This window comes from Carlito syrichta, unplaced genomic scaffold (genome assembly GCF_000164805.1).
Source record: "Carlito syrichta isolate Samal-C Ts95f unplaced genomic scaffold, Tarsius_syrichta-2.0.1 Scaffold311154, whole genome shotgun sequence".
Taxonomy (NCBI): domain Eukaryota; kingdom Metazoa; phylum Chordata; class Mammalia; order Primates; family Tarsiidae; genus Carlito; species Carlito syrichta.
The window spans coordinates 17,379-31,223 of NW_007255250.1; the positions used below are offsets into that span (position 1 = coordinate 17,379).

General features: G+C 46.1%; 1 pseudogene; it reads right to left on the bottom strand.

Annotated features, from left to right (window-relative positions):
- Positions 1-1,238: 1,238 nt before the first annotated feature.
- Positions 1,239-2,092, bottom strand: LOC103271063 (annotated as a pseudogene).
- Between the last annotated feature and the right edge of the window lie 11,753 nt (positions 2,093-13,845).

Below are 13,845 nucleotides of genomic sequence, written 5' to 3' on the forward strand. Positions count from 1 at the left end.
AAAATGGGATCCTCACTCTAAACAAGGAATTTCAACTCTTCCAATATTATTTTTCAAAATATATTTGAGTTCAAAAAACACTTGAATTTTCTGAACACAAAAATTGTTTTTTCCACTCGGTCAAAATAGCACTTTTAATGAAATGAATACTTGACTGTTGAATGTACACTTCGAAAACTTTAGGTTGTCCTTCTGAATTTAAGAAATGTTAGCTGGGCTCGGTGGCTCAGCCTGTAATCCTGCGCCTTTGGGAGGCTGAGGTGAGTGGATTGCCTGAGCCCGCGGGTTTGAGACCCGCCTGGGCGGCGAGACCTCATCTCTACAATAAATCAAAAAATCAGCCGGGCGTGGTAGCGCATGCCTGTAATTCCGGCTACTCGGAAGGCTGAGGCGGAAGGACCGCCGGAGCCCAGCAGGTCGAGGCTGCGGTGGCCGGGAGCGGCCGCTGCACTCCAGTCTGGGCGACAGAGTGAGACTCCGACTCAAAAAAAAAAAAAAAAAAAAAAGAAATGTTAAGAACTGTCGGCATGTCCTTGTGGAAGTTGGAGCTCAGAAGCAGCGGAAAGACTCAGCCGTGCTGATGTCCAGGCGGTTTCGCTTTCTGGGCCTAGGCCTTGCAGTAGTGGCTTGTCTCTAGCGAGGCGTCACAGCAAAAATGAAGGGGGGAAGCACGTTCCCCAACAGTAATTTCCTGACCTGATTGGCATGCTATGTGGCTGTGCTCTCAAAATTACCAGACTTGATGTGTGTGGAGAGTAATTGGCCGCAGATTAAGCCTAATTGTGTTTTATGAAGGAGCTACAATCTGGGAAGAAAGGACAAAGCTCCTGTGCAGTGATTCTCAGGGTTCCCGACACCCTCTCGGGAGATCTGGGAGATCAAACGCTCCTTTTTTTTTTTCTTAAGGGCCACACTTCTTTATAGTCACACTCGAATTTGATTTTAAAAAAATACAACAACACTCACACATGGTTCTTGTATGAATTCTAATTAAGAGACATTACATTCAGAATTACAGCACTCACAGTGATAATTTTCAGAAGACTATGTAACAGCTTCTTTGCCACGTAAGGGGTACGTAGGGTGCAGCTGTTTACCTGAATGTATTCTTAAATAAGTGACTACTACCACTCCAATTTTCCTAGTTATAGCTCTGTCATGCGTTACTGACCGCAAATTCATGTTCCAGACTTTCTTTGCCAACACAGATTAATTATAAGAGAGCCACCCCCAAAGTCTTAGGGTGAATTGAGAAAGGGCCAGTTAAATGAGGAAACAGGCCATTCCTTGGTAAAGGTTTGTAGGTTTCTTTCCCAATACATCTTCTTTGTGTTGAGAACTTCCATTTTTATCCTGTGTTCCTCCTCTGCCATCTCACACTCTCGCTCTATCTGCTGGATTTTGGCCACATGCCTCATTCATTTGTATCAGTTGCAGTTGTAAGATGGACATTTGTTGATGGTGTTCTTCCTCATGCATCTTTTTTAAAGCATCTTCCTGAGAGGTTTTGCTCCCGAAGTTTTTATTGGCTGTAATTCTGACAGCTGAACACGAGGGTTCAGGTTGAGAGGTCCCCTCACATGTTGGAAAATGTATGAACTCTTTCTCATCATTGCACAGTTCTCTATTTGAAACAGCAAATGATTCTTGGGTCACAGCGTCCGGGTGGTATTCGGGCTCTTCCTCTGGAGGACTCTGCAGGAAATAGAGCTGCTCTGGCAGCATGCTGGCAATCTTCTCCTTCCCCAAGACGTGGGTACTGAGAAGGGGACTGACACTCCGTTTCACTTTCTCTCTCCTTTCATGGGCCATAATTTTTTTGGTCCGAGCTTTGATGTTCTCCCAGCACTTCTTCAGCTGTTTGAAATCCCGCAGTGATACGCTTGGCTGAGAGTGGCACTCATGGGCAAGCGCCTGCCAGGTACGTTGCTTGAGGGCAATAGTTCGCGCATCACTTTTCTTACATTCCAGCACATACTTGTACTTTTCTACTAAAGCAAGCAAGAGGCTCTTTTCCAATTCTGAGAAGTATTTGGCAGGTTTTATAATTTCGTCGTTTCGCATGTTCCACTATATTTCTCCTGGCTGTTAACTGTCCTGCAGCAGCCAGATCAAAACGCTCTTAAAACACCAAAGCAGGCCAGGCCTGGTGGCTCACACCTATAATCCCAGCATTTTGGGAGGCAGAGGCGAGAGGATTGCCTGAGCTCAGGGGCTCGAGACCAGCCTGAGCAACGTGGCGAGACCTTGTCTCTACAACAAATCAAAAAATGAGCCAAGCATGGTGGTACGCGCCTGTGGTTCCAGCCACTTGGAAGGCTGAGGCAGAAGGATCACCTGAGCACAGGAGGTCGAGGCTGCGGTGGCCATAAGCTTTCCACTGCACTCCAGCCTAGGCAACAGAGTGAGACTCCCACCAAAGCAGCCTGGGTGAAGTAGTTTACACCTGTAATCCCAGCACTTTGGTAGACTCCAAGGCAGGAAAATCACTTGAGGCCAGGAGTTTGAGACCAGCCTGGGCAACACTGTGAGGCTCCTGTAGCTACAAAAAAAAAATTGTTCTAATTAGCCAGGCATGGTAATGCACACCTATTGACCCAGCTACTCTGGAGGCTGAGGTGGGAGGATTACCTGGGTCCTGGTGTTCTAGGCTTCAATGAGCTATGATCACATCCAGCTATGTACTCTGGCCTGGATGGCAGAGTGAGACTTTGTCTCTAAGGGAAACAAAAGAAAAAACACCAAGACAGTATTTGCCTTTGCTGGTCTAATGCACTCACAAGTGAACAATTGAGTTTTCCAGAGGCTACACAACAGATAGTACAGCAGACTGAATGCAGAAATCTGCAGTGTTGCCAGGCCCGGTGCCTCATGTGTATAGTTCCCACACTTTGGGAGGCCAAGGTAAGAAGATTGCCTGAGTACGAGACCTGCCTGGGCAACTTGGCGAGACCTCATCTCTAAAGTAAATAAAAAAATTAGCCAGTGTGGTGGCGTGTGCCTATAGTTCCAGTTACTTGGAAGGCTGAAACAGAAAGGATCGCCTGAGCCCAGCAGGTCCAGGCTGGGGTGGCCATGAGCGTGCCACTCCACTCCAACCTGAGCGATAGAGTGAGACTCTGACTCAAAAAAAAAAAAAACAAAAAACCTCGATTGTCTTCTATTTACATTGACCACTAAAGAGATTGCAAAAATGTAAAACAGTGCAACTCTCCTCATTATAGACATTGTTTTGGGGGGGAAATATGGCATTTATGTTAATATGTAATCGGCTTATTGTTATTATTATTTTTTTTTGAGTTGGAGTCTCACTCTGTTGCCCAGACTGGAGTGCACCGCAGCCTCGACCAACTGGGCTCCAGTGATCCTTCTGCTCAGCCTTCCAAGTAGCTGGAACTGATAGGCGCGCACTACCACACCCGGCTAATTTTTGTTTGTTTGTTTGTTTGTTTTTTGAGTTGGAGTCTCACTCTGTTGCTCAGACTGGAGTGCAGTGGCCGCTCCCGGCCACCTCAGCCTCGACCTGCTGGGCTCCGGCGATCCTTCCGCCTCAGCCTTCTGAGTAGCTGGAACTATAGGCGCGCGCTACCACGCCTGGCTGATTTTTGATTTATAGAGATGAGATCTCGCCAAGTTGCCCAGGCGGGTCTCGAACCCATGGGCTCAGGCAGTCCACTCACGGCTTATTGTTATTTTTAACTGAAATAGATATTTTCAAAAGTGTTCCATTTTATTGCCTAATATGGAAAATATTCATAGATAAAAATCAGCGGTGTGTAGGTAAACCAGATCTTCAGAAAGCGAAAAAAAGAAAAAAAAATTAGCCAGGCATGGTGACATGCACCTATAGTCCCAGCTACTTGAGGGATTGAGGTGGGCATTGCCAATTTATGGAATTGCCAGTCTCCATGGTGTCTACTCCCCCTTTTGCCAGTTTCAAATTCCCAACTGTTTAACAGTTGACTTGAAAGTTTCCTGAATATTGAATTCTTGAGAGCAGTTACCAGCTGACTCCAGCACACCACTGGATGTAAACTGCATAAACTCTTTGTTTATTATGGGCTCTTTGTGACCCTCAATAACTTCAGGTTGTATTAAGGTGTTCTGAGCCAAAGTAGTTTAAGAGCCACTGCTCTACAGCCGGACTTGGTGGCTCAGCCTGTAATCCTGCGCTTTGGGAGGCTAAGGTGAGTGGATTGCCTGAGCCTGCGGGTTCAAGACCCACCTAGGCAACTCGACCTCGACCTGCTGGGTTCAAGTACCTGGAACTACAAGCATGCGCCACCATACCCGGCTAATTTTTTGATCTATTGTAGAGACGAGGTCTCACCAAGTTGCCCAGGGTGGTCTCGAATCCCTGGACTCAGGCAATCCTCTCTCCTCAGCCTTCCAAAGTGCTGGGATTACAGACTTGAGGGACCAAGCCCGGCAGAGCAGTGGTTCTTGTTTTGTTTTGTTTTTTGAGTTGGAGTGGCCGTGAGCATGCCACTGCACTCCAGCCTGGGCGACAGAGTGAGACTCCAACTACAAAAAAGAAAACCACTGCTCTTAGGCAATTTCCCAACTTTATTGGTTTAAAGAGGACAGAGAAAATGGTAATGGTTATAAAGCAAACAGGGGCACGCAGTTAGCTCAGAGCCTCAGGCCACCAATTTGGGTTTCTGGCTGTTTCACAGCCATATCCTGAATGGAATTGATTTAAGTCGCCAGATGTGGTATGGCCCACAGATCAGGGAGCTCTGCTTGAAATTTGGTTACCACCCAGCTGCTGTGCAAAGGGAAGAGAGTGGCTCTTGCTGAGCAAGGTTGCAGACCAGAAGACCAAGAGACAGTCAAAACAACAGCAGATCCTACCTACAGTGGCATCCCAAAAGTGAAAATCAGGCTCTGAGTTCATTGTCATGGGGACTACTGACTGCACGCTGGTTTTCTGGAAACACTTGGAAAACCAGAGTCAGCTTCAGTAACACCTTGGAATTCAGATAACACAGCATGCATGGTTTCAGCCCAGCAGGCTGTGTGTTTGTCACCTCAGGAAATGACTCATACACACACGCAGTCCGGAAATTAGCTTCAAAGGCTGCATCTAGAGTAGCCTGAAGACATCAGGTGGTGGCAGAGCCTTGCCAGTGTTAAGGCCACATTGTTGGGCCATTTTAGTGTCCTGCTGTGCGCCCCTGAAAACACCCTCCAGGAGTGAGATTGCCAATACTGAGATACATTTATGGGCAAGATCACAGTTTTGTGTATGTTTTGTTGTTTTGCTTCTTATTCTGAGAAATCTAGTTGCTCTTGAAACTGGCTGACACAATGCCCTAGGAAAAAATAAGACAAATATATTCCTGCCCTCGAGGAGCTACATGATTTTTGGATTTAACCATAATAAGTAATGTTTAGTTAAGAAGCATAGAATTTGAAGACAGATTTAGAATTTTTTTTTGAGCTGGAGTGTCACTCTGTCATCCAGGCTGGAGTGCAGTGGCACGCTCACGGCCACCGCAGCCTCAATCTGCTGGGCGCTGGCAATCCTTCCGCCTCAGCCTTTCAAGTAGCTGGAACTACAGGCACGTGCCACCATGCCCAGCTCAGATTTAGAATTTTATCAGCTCTGCCTTGTTACAAATTTCAGAAACTTTAAGTTTTCAACTCTGACTACACATGGAATCACCAGAGAGCTTCTAAACAATTTCAGTGCCAGCCTCCACTTCCCCCCAAAATGAGTTAGAATCTCTGGGGGCAGGACCTAGGCATCGATATTGGTATCATTTACAAGCTCCTCAGAAGATTCTAATGTGTAAACCAGGGCAGATACTGAGAAAAGAAAAATAGCTCAAGGCAGTCTGAACTCTGAGGTGGGCAGGCCCCAAGAGACATGCGTAAGGGACTTTAGTCACGCCCCCAGGACCCCCAACCCATGTCCGGGACAATTGTTTAAAGGCATTTTATTCCTGACTAGCTGTTTCATGCATTATCTTCATGTTTCTGGAATTGTGATACAAAGAACAATTCTAAGCAATCAGTAGCTTCTGTTTTTTTAATGTAAATTTTTGGTAAATAATTTAGGAACTACCTGGTTTAAAAAAAAAAAAAAATCCGTTTATAATCTACGCTCCAGAGTTGCTGTCTTCAAGCCTGGCCCAAATCAACTCTCCGCTTATGTTGATTTTGCCTTGGCTTCTTCCTTTTAGGTAGACAACATCGCTGCTTTAAGAAGTTCTTCTCAAAGTGCTGGGGTTATTTATAGGCATGAGCCACCACATAATCCCAGCACTTTGGGAGGCCGAGGTGAGAGGATTGCCTGAGCCAGTGGGTTGGAGACCAGCCTGGGCAACTTGGCAAGACCTCATCTCTACAATAAATCAAAAAATTAGCCCAGCATGGTGGTGTGCGCCTGTGGTTCCAGCTACTTGGAAGGCTGAAGCAGAAATTATCGTCTGAGCCCAGCAGGTTAAGCCTGCAGCAGCCACAAGGCGTGCCACTGCACTCCAACCTGGGCAACAGAGTAAGATCCTGACTCAAAAAAAAGAAATCGTTTTTCCAATTTAACATGTATACAGATCACCTGGGGGTCTTGCTGAAACTCTGGCAATGGACCAGAGGTGGGGTCTGGGTGTCCCACAACTTCCAGGTGATGCTGAAATGGCTTCTTTAAGGACCATAATTTGAATATCAGGGCCCTTAGAGATAGCCCTGAGGCAAAATTTGGGTAGATTTGCTACAGAGACTTGCTAATGTCTGCCCATATTGCCAGAGCTCCTAGAGAATGGTATATAGCAAGCGGTCCAAGATTGTAACCAAGGAAGAAGTAGAAGGAAGTAAAATTTACTATTCACCTTTTACAGATTGGAAAGGAGGCTGATACTCAGAGGCAAGTGTGGCCTCGAATACCAAGAACTGGACATATTTAAGGGCCTTTGGGGTAAGGGGGGTTTGGGCACAGGGACAGGTCTGGACCAAAAGGAATGTCCATGGTTGCAGGTCTATGTTGATTGTAGCCATAGGAGTCTTGGATCTTGACATCACCAGATATTAGCATCTCTTGCCCTCAGGTAGTGGGCTAGATGGGAGGAGACAAGGGGATTTTCCTTCAAGAGACCTGTCTGACGTTTGCAATTCACAGACTCCTTAGCAAAAAGGTGGTCTATTATTTCTATGGCTCTGTCCTTGTCTTGCTTCTGACAGAGATTTGCTGAGGAAGTGAGGCAGGCTACCAGCTTGGCCTGCAGTAAAATGTCTCAGCGCTCCCTAAAACCTGCCTGTTGACAATTTATCTGTCTAACCTATGCTAGATTCAAAGCATGTCAGTCTAAGAAAAAATGGTTATGCTGAGGCAAAGTGTGAACTAAGTTTATTCTAAGTTTCTCAGGGTCCCTCCTTTCAAACAATATAGTATCAATGTAATCATAAGTCTTGTCATTTGTATTACTGCTAGGTCATACTCCCGGTGAGGCCAGAGAATGTTAGATCAGGCCCGCCAGGGGTGTGGGGTCTGGTGTGCAATCCAATGCTGCATGAATGATGTAAAGAATTGCACAGATGTTAGATTAGAAAATATAGTTTACTTAGAAAGTAAATTTGAGGCCGGGCACAGTGGCTCAAGTCTGTAATCCCAGCACTTTGGGAGGCCAAGGCGAAAGGATTGCCTGAGCCCAAGAGTGTGAGACCAAGCCTGGGCAACTTGGTGAGACTTCACCTCTACAATAAATAAAAAATTAGCCTGGTGTGGTAGCATGCACCTGTAGTTCCAGCTACTTGAAAAACTGAGGCGGAAGGATCGCCGAAGCCCAGTAGGTCGAGGCTGCAGTGGCTGTGAGTGTGCCACTGCACTCCAGCCTGGGCGACAGAGTGAGAGTGAGACTCCAACTCAAAAAAAAGAAACAAAGTAAATTTGAGAGAGAGAAAGAGAAGATTCACCTCCCCAAGGTAGGAGAGGGGGCCAAACCTTCAGAAAACATGGCCTGGCCACAGTTTAAAGAGCACATGACCACACCATAGCTCAGCAAGGCAGTGGCGACTGGTTGCTTGTGGTTGAATCCTTTAATCCTTCCCTTTGATTGTGGAAGTTATTAAGGTGATTGGGTGGTGGTCTGCTCCATGTCATCATGATGAGGCGTCTGAGCACAGATACTGACATCAGGTGATGGACAGCAGGTAGATGGGTGGGTTAGCCACATGATTGTTGCCTTGATGGTAGGTTAGGTGGGAGGAGACAAGGAGAAGGGGTTTCCAGCTAGAGACTAGTCAGGCTTTTCTAATCCACAAGCTCTTTAGCAAAAAGTTCGTCTTACTATCATTTCTATGGCATCAGGGAGCTGAAGGGCCTGAAAGTTTCTTAGAGATTATTATGCTAAACCATGAATTGAAAGGTTGGGTTGTACTTGTCTTGCTTCTAATGGAGATTTACTGAGGAGGTGGAGTAGACTGCCAGCTTGGCCTGCAGTAGAATGTCTGCAAGCTCCCAAAAAACCTGCCTATTGGAAATTTATCTGTGTCTAACCTGTGCTAGATTCAAAGCATGTCAGGGGTAAAGTCTAAGCAAAACTGGTTGTGCTGAGGCAAAATGTGAACTAAGTTTATTCTGAGTTTGTCGGGGTCCCTCCTTTCAAGTAACTTTTACGTCAATGTAACCCTAAGTCTTGTGATTTACATAAATGATACAGAGACCTGCTAATGCTGGTTCGTGTTACTACATCTCCTAGAAAAGGGCACCCCCAGTGGGTGGCTTCAGGGGATCCTTGACTTCCTTACAGAGTACACCCAAAGATGTAATCCCTATTTACTTCCCTTCTTAGTAATCATAGATGTGAACAATATAGTATCAATGTAATCGTAAGTCTTGTTATTTGCATAACTTTTGCATCATAAGCCTCATGATTTGTACAATTTTTGTATCAATGTAATCGTGAGTCTTGTGACTTGGGTAACTTTTGTAATGCATGATAAACTGCCTTTTCTCGAAATGTTTACTGATCTAAATGTAAAATGCAGTTGTAACTTAAGTTCTATGCAATGCTCTGCTGGTCTTGTGGCTAATGTGTAAGAACTGACAACTCTGAACTATATAAGTGAACTGTAAAAGCCTGGAGGGCAATCAAAACCATTTTAGAAAGACCTCAAGTCGGACTCTGCTCCCGGATCTGAACTCAGAAATAAACTTTCTACCAGTTTCCTGCCCCTTTGATTTACTGGTATCAAGGGGAGCAGCCAAGCATTACTTAGACCATAACAGAACTTTTACAGTGCCTGCTGTCTTAGGCCATGTAAACTTCCTTTACTCTTAAGTGTCACTATCTAAATGTAAAATGCAGCTGTAACTTAAGTTCTATATGATGCTGTGCCGGTCATGTGGCTAATGTATAGGTACCGAAAACTCTGGACTGTAAAAGTGGACTGCGAGGCCTGAAGGGAGCAGAACCACTTTAGAAAGACCTCGAGTCTGGTGCTGCTCCCTGGATTCGAACTCAGAAGTAAACTTCTTTCTACCAGCTCCCTGCCCCTTGGTTTATCAGTGTGAAATGTGAGCAGTCGAGCATTACTCGAACCATAACAGCTTAGAGGTCCAGACATCCAGAAAATTCAATTCTCATATTCTTAAAAGCATTTTCTAATGTAATTTTTTATTCTGATAAAAATTGGGACACTATTTATTCATTTATTTATTGAGTTGGGGTCTGACTCTGTCACCCATGCTGGAGTGCAGTGGCATACTCATGGTCACTGCAGCCTCAACCTGCTGGGCTCTGGCGGTCCTTCCACCTCAGCCTTCCAAGTAGCTGGAGCTACAGATGCACAGACCACCACATCCAGCTAATTTTTTGATTTATTGTAGAGATGAGGTTTCGACCAAGTTGCCCAGGTTTATCGTGAACCCGTGATCTCAGGCAATCTTCTCACCTAGGCCTCCCAAAGTGCTGGAATTATAGGCGTAAGCCTCTGCATCTGGCCCAACACTTTTTATTTTTATATGAGTCAGAATGTCACTCTGTCACCCAGGCTAGAGCACAGTGGCACACTCTCGGCCACTGCAGCCTTGACCTTCTGGGTTCAGGCAACTCTTTCCACTTCAGCCCTCCAAGTAGCTGGAACCACAGGCATGCACCACCACACCCAGCTAATTTTTCAATTTACTGTAGAGACAAAGTCTCACCATGTTGCTCAGGCTGGTCTCGAGCTCCTGAGCTCAGGCAACCCTCGTGCCTCTGCCTCCCAAAGTGCTGGAATTGTTTCGTTGTTTGTTTGTTTTTGAGTTGGAGTCTCACTCTGTCACCCAGACTGGAGTGCAGTGGCATGCTCCTGGCCACCACAGCCTCGACCTCCTGGGCTCTGGTGATCCTTCTGCCTCAGCCTTCCAAGTAGCTGGAACTACAGGCGTGTGCTACCATGCCCAGCTAATTTTTGATTTATTGTAGAAATGAGGTCCTCACCAAGTTGCCTGGGTGGGTCTCGAACCCACAGGCATAGGCAATTCACTCACCTCAACCTTCTGAAGTGCTGGGATTACAGGCTGAGCCACCAAGCCTGGCCTGGAATTGTTACAGCTGTACTGTGAGTAAGGAGTTGCCAACACACTGAGAGTCCAAATTTTGAATCCTTTATAGCCGGCGGTAGAGAGCAGACTCATGCCAGAAATAAACTCTTGACCCCCGAATGAAGCAAGCAAGGAGTTTATATAGCAAAAATTGTAAGGTTAGAGTTTCAGTTCTAGGGAACAAAGGAGATTTTTTCAAAGTATAAGTTGTTAAACTGTAAGGGGAAAGTGTAAATTAACCGCAGGGGAGGAAAGTGTAAATTACACAGTGTGACACAACTGATTCAGGAATGTTATAACCTTCCAGGGGAGGGAAGAGAAAAGCCATACGTCACGGGACATGATTTATGGCCTACTGGAAAGGTTAGGGTGGTCACACGGAGGAGGCGTGGCGGGGGGGAACTGGAAGACAAAACGGAAGAACTACTACAAAATGGAGTTACCTTGGCTAGGCCACTAACTTAGGTCACTGTCAGCCATTTCATTCCCTCCTCTTTGCTGTTCATGAGTCCAAGTGTTGACTCACTTATCATGGGCAGAGGGTTGTAACGGGTCCTCATACACATGAGCTTTACAGACGCGATTCGTTGTTTAATGAACCGGACTATCCAACTTAATATACAGGGCTCGATGAGCAGACCGAGAAGGAGGAGAAGCAGGGGTCCAGCCAGACCTGTAATTAAAGTGGTTAGCCTTGGATTTCAATCAAATAAGGTTTGAAACCAGGATTTTTTATTTTCTCTTTCCTTTTTTCTTCTGTCCAAATTTTTTTGAACCTTTTGAAGAGTGTTTTTAATGACTCCTGACTTATTGGCATAGAAACAGCATGATTTCCCTAGTGCTACACAGAGTCCTCCTTGGGACAGGGATAATAAATCTAGACCTCTGCGATTTTGAAGCACAGCTTTTGCTAAGGATGCAACTTGGTCATGGAGCTGATTCACAGCAAACTGAAGGTTTCCTGTGTCTGTATCCATTTCTTGAGCCAGGTTAGATAAACCTAGTTTACCACAGACTAGGGCTGTGGTGCTTAGAGCTGCTGTCCCAGCTACACTGAGGTCTATTAAGGCAGGTACTAGCAAAGGTGTGACGTGTTTCCAAGAAGTGGTCAGGAGGCTGGAAGGAGTCAGCCAAAGGGTTCCCTCAGGGCCACTATGAGTATACACCTGGGGAAGTACATGATGGCAACGCATGAGGTAGGTTCATTGTTTAACTTTTTGGTGGTAATACATTTTGTGAGTCCTGTAGAGCATGCTAACCAAGTGTTGGTAGGGGCCACATAAGCCATGGACTCTGACGTGGCTAGGGTGAGAGACAGATTGAGAATGTCAGAAACAAGAGACGCCGTTAGATTGAAGCCTGAAGTTAAAAGGCAGGATGCATTACCAGTTATGTCTCCTATTGTGATGTGAACAATTTCCGGAGAGCATTTAGTGTTATCAGCATTGCTGACGATGGGAGCCTCAACCCTAAGGCCTGTATAATATGGGCGTTTGGATTTAGAACAGAGCCAACAATCCCAGGCTAGCTGGGGCAATGTAATGTTGAGCAGGCAATGCATGCTCGTTAGCATCAGAAAAAGACCAGGATGCTGTGGAATTGGCTTTAGTTGTTGAGTGGGTGTGCTCTGGAAAACTGTTTTCTGTCGGTTGTGGAGGTTGATGATAACTAAACAAGGGGTCTCCTAGTGCTGCCAATGGCCCTATTGGCTTAGCCAAAGTTTGTTTTGTTTTGTTTTGTTTCGTTTTTGAGTTGGAGTCTCACTCTGTCACCCAGGCTGGAGGGTAGTGGCATGCCTCTTGGCCCCTGCAGCCTCAACCTGCTGGGCTCTGGTGATCCTTCAACCTCAGCTTTCCAGGTAGCCGGAACTACAGATGCACGCTACCCCACCCAGCTAAGTTTTGATTAATTGTAGAGACAAGGTCTCGAACCCTCAGGCTCAGACAATCCACTCGCCTCGGCCTCCCAAAGTGCTGGGATTACAGGTTGAGCCACTGAGCCCGACCTATCCAAAGTTTTGTAGGTGAATGTACATTGTTGGATGGTGAACAGGGCACCTTGGTCATAGCCAGTTACATAAGCTTGTATGCCCCAGGTGAAGCCTATACCCCAAGAATAGTGGAAGGAATTGTTAACTTTTATGTATACAGGTGCCTGACTTGGGTATGGGCTAGAGGCCCACCAGAGGGTGAGTTGGGAGGTGTCATTGGGCCCCCCACTGTAAGTAGCGATAGTGACACATTTCCAGTAAGGGCAGAAGTGATCAGCCCGATCACATTGTTGGCCAGTGGGACTTCCGGGACAAAGGTAAAAATCTACTGCTTGCAGATTAGAAGAGGTGTGTAGGTTAAAATAAGGATTTCCAGTATGACAGGTGCCAGGGAGAGAGTTGGAGGTATACATTTTAGGTGAGAGTGCCAGGAGGTCAGCTAGGTCAACCTTGAATAATACAGACGGTTCCTGTTTATATGTCCAATTTTGGTTGGCTAACACCATTCCTGACACAAAAGAAATAGAGAAAAAGAATAGGTGGGATTTCCAGCATGTCCATTAGGGAGAAGACTGGCTATGAAACAACACCTGAGTGAGAAAGACTTAGCTTGAGAGGGTCGGATCCAGGTATGGCCGTTCATTGTTGACTGCTGTCCTTGGCCTTTCTGACTCAGGAGTGGTGAATCCATGCCGGTATCCCATCAACCTTGAGTGCTGTGGGAGTGGTGAGTATGATGATGAAGGGTCCTTTCCATGCAGGAGCTAACCCTCTTTCTGGAACTTTCTGATATAGACCGTATCCCCAGGCTGGAAGGGATGGCAGGGCATGGAGGAGGGAGTTGGTAGAATGGCCCGGACGTTGGAGTGGACGGCAGCCTGGATCTGTTGGAGAGACTGGAGATACCTTAACAGACACTAATCAGCAATTTCTTCAAGAAAAGGGTCTCTTAATTGGAGTAGTAAGGGAGGGGGCCTTCCAAACATGATTTCATATGGGGTGAACCCAGCCTTGTAAGGGGTGCACCGGACTTGGAGGAGGGTCAAGGGTAAAAGGCTTATCCATTTTTCACTGGTCTCTATTATTAATTTGGTTAAAGTCATTTTTTTTTTTTTTTTTTTTTTTGAGTTGGAGTCTCACTCTGTCGCCCAGACTGGAGTGCAGTGGCCGCTTCCGGCCACCGCAGCCTCGACCTGCTGGGCTCCGGTGATCCTTCTGCCTCAGCCTTCCAAGTAGCCGGAATTACAGGCATGCGCTACCACGCCCGGCTGATTTTTTTTTTTTTTTGATTTATTGTAGAGATGAGGTCTCGCTGCCCAGGTGGGTG